Here is a 7,500-nt window from a genome sequence, read left to right as displayed (position 1 = left end):
CCTCTATGTCTGACGATTTCCCAAAATAAGCGAGGTGCGTGCGTAACGATCTTGGTAACATTCTGCAAGCGAAGAAAAAAAAAAAAAACTTGTTCTCAACCCTTAAAAAGTTTACGCAATTCAGACACTGCGCAACAAGACGAGATCATTTTTCCATTGAGATAATTTTCTTAATTTGTCTGTTTGTCTATTAATCGCTGTCTTTAGATGGGTGAAGACAGAGATATCGAGACACTGCGCAACCCACCATACTTAGACTATACTTTAAAAAAAAAAAAGTGAACATAGTGATTTAGGGGCGCCGAACTCTCTCGTTTTACATGTTGCCCAGGGCGAGCCAGAGGCAAACACACGCGACCATGTTGACCCGAGGCTGTGTTGACGCGGCCTACACACTGCCTCAAGGTTGGCGTTATTCTGTAAAAAGGTTTCTGGTTTTGACGTCACGTGACCTTTAGGCAGGAGAGCAGAGCAGGCCATCAAGAGGAGAGTGGGCGTCTCCTCCCAGAAGGCGGCCCCTGCTCTCCCGACCCCTCTTTAAGCCCGGGGCAGAGAGGTGGAGGAGGGCCACTTGCGAGCCTCGTGTGCCCTTCGCAGGGTGTGGCACTCCTTTGTTCAGGCATGGTAGTAGTGGGATGGTCATTGGCGCGCACACACACACACACACACACACATACACACACACACACGTACATCCCCCCTCATCCACACATCCACACCCATTTCTATTTGCTCTGAAACCATATTAGTTTGTACAGATACCAAGTTACGACGTTCCTTCATCGCAGAAAAAAAGAAGGCTCAAGAAACACGAAGGAAAACAAATAGGACAGCAGGAAGTAGAGGAAAAGAAGACGGGAAAGGAAGACACGATAAACTAGAAATAGAGCAAACAACAATAAACATCACAAGAAAAAGAGAAAAGAAAAGAAAATGGAAGACACACACACACAAAAAGATGAGGAGGAGGACAGCCAAAAACATAGTACAAGAAGACGAGGAAAGACAAGACGACGGAAGAAACATGAAAGATACCAAATAGGACAACAGGAAACAGAGGATAAGAAGACGAAAAAAGAAGAAAAAAAGGAAGACAAAACACACGAAAGAAAACAAGCAGATGACAAACGAAAACCATTGCAGAAAAATACGTGAAAAGAAAAGGAGGCAAGAAATACAAGAGAAAACAAAGATAGAAGTAACAAGAGAAAACAATGACAACAAGAAGGCGAGAAGAGAAAAGAAGACAAAAATACGAAAGAAAACAAACAGGATGCCAAAATAACACAGCACAAGAGGAGAAAAGAAGATAGAAAATACAAGAAAGAAGCTGAACAGAACAACAAGAAAAAGTACGAGAAGACGAATATCCAATAGCCTGATAATACTGGTGAGAGGTTATGAAGCATCCTTCCTTTATATACAGGAACCTGACGACGCCCTATATGGTCACGCTTGCTCTTGCTGTATAGGTAAATAAACAAGCAATGCGAGAATAATTTATATGTACGTTTGGAAATTTCTTCACACCATTAATATTAGCATTCATATCACGGAAACAGGCCACGTAGGGGAGTCGAGCCAAGGCATAAATAAATGAATGTTGTCAAAGTAGTTTCGTTATCGACCGTTATTTTGTCAGTTTTTTTTTTTTTCGCACTTCGACTCCATTTTCCAGGTAATTTTTTCTTCCCTCCGCTATGAACTTACTGGAATGGTGCAAACGAAAGGATGAATATATCTTACACACACCAGTCGCTGCATGGTAACACATTTCTCTCTCTCTCTCTCTCTCTCTCACACACACACACGCACACACACACACGCACACACATGCATGCACTTCGTAACACTTGTTTTCGCTCGAAAGTAAAGGTTATGAAAGAGAGGAAGTAGGTAATCACACGACGGTTATGACCAAAGGATGTGGATCTTGGGTTTTTCGTTATATTTTCTCTGAGCACAGAATCATTTTATCATTATTGTTATTATTGTTGCTGTTGTTATCATCATTATTGCTATTACTATTATTATTATTATTATTATTATTATTATTATTATTATTATTATTATTATTATTATTATCATTATTATTACTATTATTAATACAGTTTAGAGCAGTAGGAGTACAAATAGTATTTAAGTCCCAAAGTCCGTAACCCCGAAACACCTCAAATAATCCAAAATAAATTGAATAAAGTAGAAGACAGACTTATTGTATATTATAATAAGTATTCTGCCCAGCTGACAGGATCAAACACTAAAAATGTTTAAGAAAAAAGTTAATATATTCAGTTCAATAAAAAATATGAGAGCAACACCAATCAAAGGTTTATTGGACGAATTAACTATTGATTTAAATGTGCTAACATTTTTACACTACATAGTTCAAACGGCGCAGAATTGCCGGCACGAACAATTTTTTGGGAAAAAAAATCATCTTGAACTGGGATATAAAACATGTCACGGCTGTTGCAGCCGTGACACAAATTTTGTGCTGAATGTTTTAGAGACAAAGCGGTGTTATTTTTTTCTAGGTTTTCGTTCAGTGCATATATGATATTTACCCTGCCCCTGGAAAGGCACTTTGTCTGCCTTTATGTAATCAGCAGCATTATCAGTAGACATGTATTTGAACCGAATTTAGAGTAGTGGCCTGACTGTTGGCGGCAGTCACTTTGCGAGGCGATGATTTACATTCGCAATATCTTTAATTGGTTCATCATTTCATAGTAGTAAACCTCGGAAATATTCCTACTACAGCATTTCCTCTTTCCTATGACGAACCATTTCAAGCAGATAATCAGGATGGCTTCGAAATTAAATCTGACTATTTTGAAATCTTCCTCTTTTCTGTATGACTCTCTGATACACCAAAGAGTACAATGTGTAGACTTGTTGGGGAAAAGTGTGTGTGTGTGTGTGTGTGTGTGTGTGTGTGTGTGTGTGTGTGTGTGTGTGTGTGTGTGTGTGTGTGTGTGTGTGTGTGTGTGTGTGTGTGTGTGTGTGTGTGTGTGTGTGTGTGTTTCGGAGGGAGATCTGTGCACGCGAATGTGTATGTTTGTATGTATATGTGTATGGGTAATGGGGAGAGGATGGAAGGGATGGAGGGGCTCGTGGGTGTCAAAAGTATGCAGGTATCGGCAGGTGCGGCGAGCATTGGCGGCAGCTCGACAGCCGCCGCCAGACTGGCCCGGCTGTCTGGTCCCTCCCCTTTAAGTGGCTACCGTAAAGAGCATCTGTTGGGATTTACCTTTTTTTTCATTCCCAGGTGCATTTCACTTTTTTTACAGCTCATTAAGTAACGTCTGGACCGAGTATGTATGGCAGGTGAGCTCGACGAGTTTCTTATCGGCGGCGGGTTGAGGAGAAAACTTATTAACTATTTTTTTAACGTGTGTGTGTGTGTATGTGTGTGTGTGTGTGTGTGTGTGTGTGTGTGTGTGTGTGTGTGTGTGTGTGTGTGTGTCCTCTGAAGCAATCGCAGCATGTATGAAATATAATACACACGGGCTTGTGAAGGAGACAAAGCATAACAAAGCAGTATTCATGAGTAACAATCTTTCCACACACTGCATTGTTCATTCACTGCATTGTCCATTCACATAATAGCACAACACCGCGAATAAAGAGTACAGACCCAACATATAGGTAGGCCATCAAGTCTCTGCCACACTGAACAACATACCTGAGTATTGGTACTTGACATCTGACTCCTTGCGTGTATCTCAGTCTCTCTAAGGAGTCGAGCCGCCACAGTGTGTGCTTGCAGCCACGCTATAGCAGGTGTGATGAAAAAAAACCCACAAAGAATTGTCACGAATTTCTGGGCAGGGCATCAGGATGGGATAATCACTAAATTCAGGTTTCTATCTTCACTCCCGCGACTCGAGGCTCACAGAGCAAGACGTGGCGGGGTAATGCATGCGATTTTTTCTTTTTTGCACCACACAAGTGTATGAGCGAGTCACTGTGTGAGAAATACATTTATTCTCACGGACTTCCCCTCTCCTGCCTTTCACGACCTAAACTGTTATCGTACTGCGTAATTCATCCCCCATTGAATTCACGTGTCAGGGAATATCTAACGCTTATTATCGCACTTTGTTGAATCGGGGTTTATGTATCTGTTATGGGCATTAGTGAAAAGTGACATGACCACTGCCACTGATCTGTTGTTGGGTAGAAGAGGAGAGCGAGGCGGGCGGCAGCGCGACACTATTGATCAGGCTCCCGGCACCACCATCTCCAGCACCCTGATGGATGCTGACGCCGCTCCTGCAACTCAACCCCAAAACACCAAAACCATTACCGCTGATCAAATCTACTGAGATAGATTCACAAGGATTCTTTCCCCTCTCTCCTCCCCTCTGTCTTTCTCTTCTATAAGCCCGAAGAGCTTTTCTGGTGGAACCTTTAGTTTCTCAAGGCCGGCGGCTGTGCTTTGGTCCAGTCCATCAGACGCTCGTTCACTATTTCAGGGCGGGTCTGGGCTGGAAGGGGAGACGCCCCACGTACGAGAGAGAGAGAGAGAGAGAGAGAGAGAGAGAGAGAGAGAGAGAGAGAGAGAGAGAGAGAGAGAATCATTATCCTTCATTAGCCTCACAGCATCAAGAGAGCAGCGTCGAAAACTCAACCGCGTATCCCGACCGCCTTTCTAACCTTCTAGAAGCTGAGGGGCTTACCGTACTCTACCCCTCACGCCTCCCTACCCTGAGCTTTCCCCAATACAGTTGTAGTTGTCACTCAAAGCTCACCGGCAAGAAGGCAGCGTCAAAACTAAACTGCGTGCACTATCTCTTTAACCATCATGATGACAAGGGCTACGCCTCACCCGTCACTCCTCCCTACCCTGAACTAGCATTGGTCCAGTCCCAATATAGTTGTTGGTGTAATTTAAAGCTCATCCTTATGAACCTGACATCTTCCAGCCCCCATATAGCAACTCCCATCAATCACACTTCAACTTAGGCTAATCCCGACCCAGTACCCATTTGCTTGATTCAAAAGCTCACGAACAAAATCTTACTGGCCTCTTCCAGCTTTTCCCTCCTCCCCTTATACAACTTTCTCAACCTTCTAGACGCTAATGGATTGACTCCCTGCCTTCACATCTCCCCACCGTGGACAGTGCAAAGGTGTTGCTCAAAGCTCACCCATGGGAACCTGCGCAGCTCTGCAGCAACGCCGGTATGTGTAGGGCCCGTGTATTGTTACATACTAGACGATCACTCCTCCGCCCCACCAGCGTTTATCAGGTTCTCCGTGTCCTAGACCTAGGGGATCACATAGCAGACCTTTTTTTTCTGCACGGTAAAGCAGACGGGCTTAAGAAACGCAATGAAGGTGCCCGCAAACTTGCTGCTCCAATAAAAAAAAATATAAAGAGGAAGAGTTATCAGAGAATGGTGATTACAGTTAATTATAATGTCTTCATGTCACTCTCTTGAGAAAGCTTGTCACTGTTATCATCAGGTATTCGCGTCTATCAGCCTCTCCACGTCTCAGCCCCCTACATTAATCATACGGTGATCCTACAGTCATCATGAGGTAGACTTGTAGTTATCATTTATCATGAGGTAACCTTACAGTTAACATGACTCTACAAGACTCAACATTACCTACGCTACGCTATCTTATCCACTGAGAACGTCTTTGAAACTTCAGCTTGCACGGTAAAGGTGATAGAACAGAACAGAACAGAAATGCCGGCAACGTCCCTCCAGTAAAGATAAATATAAGTTGCTTAACTCACCTGGATTATGCTGTTCAGTTTTGGTGCCTTATTGTAGGAAGGTTATAGATTCCCTTGAGGCAATAGAGGAGAATGACTAAAACTTACCGCACAGACTTAAGCAACTTGCACTCCTTGGAAAGGCCTGGAGTGTGTGGGGATTTAATTGAAGTGTTTCAGTGGATTAAGGGGATCAACAAAGGCGATTTAAATAAAGTGCTTATATTAAAAACTGATGTGAGAACAGGCAGTAACGGATATAGATTGGATAAGTTCAAGTTAAAAAAAGAAATTAGGTAAAAACTGGTTCACGAACAGAGCGGTAGATGAGTGGAACAAACTGAGCGGGTATATGGTAGAAGCAAACACAATTGAAACCTTTAAACGGTGATTAGATGCATTTATGGACGGGAAGGGAATTTGGTTGGCAACCTATCTTCAGGAGCGGCCTTTTCTAGTCTCTTTATATCCAAGTGTAATAAACCTTTTTCCTAAAACAATGACCTCCATATCCATAGAAAATTACACACAAAATACAGAGACACGCCAGTCCTCATCGACAGACTTATTTGGTCGGCTCGGCTGACGTCTGTCGATAGAGTCGGTCTGTCGGCACCCTGTTACGGGCCGCCATAAATTGGCGAAGGAGGAGGAAGCAATCTTTAAACAACAACACAAAATAATATTATCTTTAATATTACAATCTCAAGCATCCTAATTGAAAGTAACTTACCTACTTGCTTATGGGTAGAGCACACTATTATTGCTGAAAAAAATAATGGATATTGCCACGGCATCATTAGCATTCAGTTTCCTCTCGCATTTAATTAACTCTAGAAGTCGTGCTGTGCGACGCAGCCACCAGTACAAAGATGTAAGTCATTATAAGCGGATGAGTCTCGGGTCTGATCAGGTGGATGGTAATTACTGATCAGCAGTGTCTCATAACACGGGGAGGGTTACATAAAGCAAGTGAAATTCCAGTGGTATTGCTCATAAAAACTGTTTAACCACATTAGACTAACGACAGCAGGGAAAGCGTCAATACTAGACACCCAACCATTCCTCACGAAGCGTGACTAACCACGTCGTGATCGCAAGCATCATGAATGTCCCTCCATTTTATACGCAGCGTGGCAGCAAGGAGGGACTTGTTATGGACCTCATCACTTCCGTTATGTAGAGATCCTGAATGTGGATTCCGAACACCATGGTGATGTATGCCAGCGACTGAAAACAACAAATACAACAACAACAACAACCACAACAACAAAGTGCCCAATATTGTAACAGCTTTGGTTTCATCGTTCCATTAGGCTAAGTTAAGGGTTCCCAACCTTGGGTACATGTACCCCCAGTGGTACATTTGCACTTTTCAGGGGGTACATTGGGTCCGAGAAAATAACTACCACTGATTACAACACATGGTGTTGTAATCTGCGTTCAAATTGCACATGTCGGTTTTTTTTTCAATTTCCTCATTTGAGTACACAAAACTGTTATTTAAATTCTGTCATCAGTCTACACATACAGATTTCATTATAAAATAATATCAAAATATTACAATTTCATCGTTTTTTTATCTTACTTTTTTAGGGGTACACGGGAACCTATAAAAATGCCCAAGGGGTACAGAGGAACAAAAAGGTTGGGAACCCCTGGGCTAAGGTATGACGCGTCCTCTTGGTATTTTTTTTTTTGCCCACAGTGATATAGAAAAAAGTTGAAATCAAGTAGCCCACACTTTCTTCATCAACGCGTAAGTA

General features: G+C 42.6%; 1 protein-coding gene across 2 annotated transcripts in view; it reads right to left on the bottom strand.

Annotated features, from left to right (window-relative positions):
* LOC127003702 (uncharacterized) overlaps positions 1 to 7,500 on the bottom strand; it is a 42,936-nt gene that overhangs the window by 19,450 nt on the left and 15,986 nt on the right. The window contains exon 1 of one of the 2 annotated variants that reach the window (XM_050870628.1): positions 3,689 to 4,461. The exons of the other annotated variant lie outside the window; for it this stretch is intronic. The gene's annotated coding sequence lies outside the window, so the exon portion shown is untranslated. Of the gene's footprint in view, positions 1 to 3,688; positions 4,462 to 7,500 lie in introns of those variants that run through there. 2 annotated transcript variants of the gene reach the window in all.

This window comes from Eriocheir sinensis, chromosome 26 (genome assembly GCF_024679095.1).
Source record: "Eriocheir sinensis breed Jianghai 21 chromosome 26, ASM2467909v1, whole genome shotgun sequence".
Classification (NCBI taxonomy): Eukaryota; Metazoa; Arthropoda; class Malacostraca; order Decapoda; family Varunidae; genus Eriocheir; species Eriocheir sinensis.
This window is presented reverse-complemented; position numbering and strand designations above follow the sequence as displayed.